The sequence below is a fragment of the Diuraphis noxia genome, unplaced genomic scaffold, assembly GCF_037042655.1.
Source record: "Diuraphis noxia isolate RWA-SAM2 unplaced genomic scaffold, SU_Dnox_SAM2 contig0003, whole genome shotgun sequence".
Lineage (NCBI taxonomy): Eukaryota > Metazoa > Arthropoda > Insecta > Hemiptera > Aphididae > Diuraphis > Diuraphis noxia.
The window spans coordinates 11,110,916-11,114,707 of NW_028301713.1; the positions used below are offsets into that span (position 1 = coordinate 11,110,916).

The following is a 3,792-nucleotide window of genomic DNA, read 5'->3' on the forward strand; positions in this document are numbered from 1 at the left end:
CTTCTGAAGATTGCGTTCTTACATAAATCATTGAACAAGTTTTTCTTATTTTCTTTTGGTTTCATTCCTAGAATCTCCATTGCACTACTAACCACCACTTCCTTTGTTCTGTTCCAAATCGTATCAATTACTGTTCTATGGTTTATTTGATTTATTTTAGTATTTTGTAATTCATGTGCGATTCTCTCAATGTAATAATTATTTATTTCAATATCATTTAATTTCTGTATGTCGTACTTTATTGTAGGTTTCCTTTTTTCCAAGTTCCATTTTGTTGCCAGTCTCAGCTTAAATTTCGCATACACTAGGTAGTGGTTTGAGTCTGCATCAGCTCCTCTATACGTTCTCAAATTCCTTATGCATCCCCTAAATCTCCTGTCGATAAGTATGTGGTCAATTTGATAAAATGTTCTTCCATCAGGGGATTTCCAAGTGAATTTTTGTATACTTTTTCTGGAGAAATATGTACTGCTTATTATTCAATTTTTTGAATGTGTAAAATTTATCAGTCTAATCCCATTTCCGTTACTAATTTCGTGTAAACTGTTAGGTCCTATGACCGTTCTATATATATTTTCCCTTCCAACCTTCGCATTCATATCACCTACTACTATCTTTATACAGTGCAACGGTAAGGTGTCATATACCCTTTCTATTTCTTCATAGAATTTGTCCTTATATCTTCATCTTTTTCCTCTGTTGGGGCATAGCAGTTTATGATAATTAGGTCAAATATCTTTCCCGCTAAATGGATATAGCAAATTCTATCATTTTTATGATTTTACACAACAAATAAAATAACGCACGCAAAATAATTTAATAAAAATTATATTTTATTATTTACTATGGCTAATGACAATGTATCGGTTCAGACGTAATATAAAGACTAATGACTACCGCCTGGCCTCCCGTATAGTAAATCCAATTCTTAATATTAATAGAGGTTCTGAGGAAACGTGTGGAAGCTTATTAATATCAGATGCTATGTTTGCTAAATGGTTAAGATCTTTAATAAGGATGTTGCTCGTAACGTTCTGGGGTAAAACATTCTTAACAGATTCTTCCAAAAGTTTCATTAAGTTATTTTTATTATTATCTGGTATAATATCATACTGGGTATTCTTAATTGGTCGATTAGTTGTGAAAAGTATAGAATTTCCTATATGGATGTTTGTGGTGAATTTTGGCAATTTATGGTTCCTATCTCAGTTTGACTATAATATATCCAAGAGTTAGTTTGGAATAATTTATGCCAAATTGGTGAATGTAGGGATAAAAACTTGACCTTGCAATTATTTGAGCTTGGTTGGTGATTTGTGATTAGTGAGATAGCACATAATTCGGATGCTGCACTGTGGTGGATTTGTTGAATGTCCTTACAGATCTTGTAGGGTGTTGCTTGTATACATTTTTCCCATTATTCTAATTTTAACGTTAGGAAATGTTCATTGTCTCGGATAAATCCTATATAGTCTTATTCTGGGTCAATTAGTATTATTGTATTGTATCGGTAATGGTATAGGGTGATACATAGTATACTCATCGCTGGAAACTAAAGGAATTTCCATGACATGTATTAAATAATTATTTTTGTGAATTATTGTGATTTCTGATATTCTGTGAAATTCGATTAGAGTTTCAGTGTTAATTTCCAATAGTTAGGTTATTTAGAGCATTTCCGATAGGTATTTCCATTTTTATTTCTAACAATTTTCGGTATAGCTTTTGTGGTGTGAACATACTAGTGTGTAATTTTCCGTCTACTGCTGCATTTAAAACAGCTACGAGGTTCTGGGTTTAATATGCATATTTGTTCAATATTACTTTAAATATAAAAGCTTCTTCTAATATTCTGGTTTTAAATTCTATTTTATTAATGTTTTCAATACTACTATTTGTTTGTTGTTGTAAGAAATGAAGGTTTTCCTCCAACTTTTGTTGTTGCTTTTCAATTTGCTGTGTAGTGTGGTTTGTTTCTGTTTGTGCTATTCTTATCTTCTCTGGAGTCAAGTTTAGGCTGTTAGCTTTGGTTCTATTTAACTCTATTATTTTGTTTATTATGAGTTCAATGTCGATTTTTGAGCACATGCCATGTAGAACGTTGGCCACACGCCTAAAGGCAGTTCTCAATCCTCGGCGAATCCTAGTGTCTTATGGCTGTTTATAACCAATGGCTAACATCAAACTACGACGATTTGCGTCAATTTCATTCAAGTAGGGTAATGTTGCTCGAGAAAACTGTTGTATGAATAGTTCACAAGTGCTAGAGATTTCCACGCTTCCAAAATTTTCTGTCATTTTCTTACAAATATCCGTAGTCGCTTCATAGTATTTCATTATCATGGCGTATTTCGAAATAAATGTATCGAGATCGAGGTAAGTTACCAAATTCCAGTTGAAATGTGATAATCTAATATCTCCATGTGACTCATAGTACAGTCCTTGATTTTTTTCAAAGGATGTTACATTAAACATTGATGTGAATGGTCTGTTGAAATCAATCCTTTCGAGATTCTTGATTGAAGATTGTATAGGTTGTAGAATGATCATATTAATTCTGAAACATAGTTTAATTCCTTTCATGAAATTTTTTTAATAGGTTTCTATGCAGAGTGACTGGTTTATTCTTTTTTAGTATTGTTGGATTTGGGGAGTCTGGGTGAGATTCTATAACAATATAGGGTCCTATCCATTTCGGTGCTAGTTTCCCTTTGCTTTGTTTTTCTTGTATCGTTACTTTGTCACCAGGGTTTAGGGTTAGAGATTTTAGCGTTTGGTCGTAACGATTCTTTGATTCAATCTTGTTAGTTTGTAGTTGTGTCTTGGCCAATTGATGAGCTTCTTGCATATTTTTTTTTAATTCATGACAATAATCATTATAGTTATACTGGGGTTCCGGAGTCCGAGTGAATGAGTTTGGAACTGTGAGTTTGTTTCCATAGACAAGTCGTAAAAAAAATGTCCACCGGAAATGCAAATAAAATTTTTATTACCATTTGAATTTCAGATATTGACAAAAATTCGTCAAAAACATTAATATTTGCGAATTATTTTGTAGTTCAAAATTCATAATATTGTTTGTATTTTTATCTAAGGTTATAAAATTCAACACTAAGTTTTGATTTAAATAGCTATATAGAAAATTTGAAGCTTCATTATAGAAAAAATGTTTTGAGGGTTTGAGTTTTAAATTTTTATGAAATCACGTAATGATAACGATTTATTCTCAAACCAGGTATATGTATATCTATGATAATATAAGGTATTCTGAATTATGATAACTACATGCAATGAATTTGGAAAAATAGATTAACCATGCCTTATGCAAAATGTGTCTGAATTGAAAAATAAAATAATTGTTTCAAAATAGAATATATGACAATATTTAAATATAATATATCCTAGACAAATCATCTCCGTTCATAATCGTTTTTCGTATACAATGATGCCTATCATTGTGTTCAAATCTAACCTACCCTAGTCAGAGGTCCACCCCACCACCTAATGTACAGCAGAGCAATACCCACTTTCCCGCTTATGTTCATATATATTTTTGATTGCAATGAATTCGTCATCGAGTTATTAATTACTGCTATTTAATTTGAATTTTTCTCCTAGTGACCTAGTTTATTAACTACGTCGAATGGTACCGTAACTATATCGGCATCATTAATTAGTAATTTAATTTGCTGTAAGAGCGTACTTTTGAATATTATAATTTTGCTCCATAACTCAATGGAGCTAGACTGAGATGAAATAGATCTAGTGGTATTACACCATAAATTTGTTTTG

The 3,792-nt window shown here is 31.6% G+C and overlaps 1 pseudogene; it reads right to left on the minus strand.

Moving 5' to 3' along the window:
* Positions 1-893: 893 nt before the first annotated feature.
* LOC149056720 (uncharacterized) lies at positions 894-2,583 on the minus strand (annotated as a pseudogene).
* Between the last annotated feature and the right edge of the window lie 1,209 nt (positions 2,584-3,792).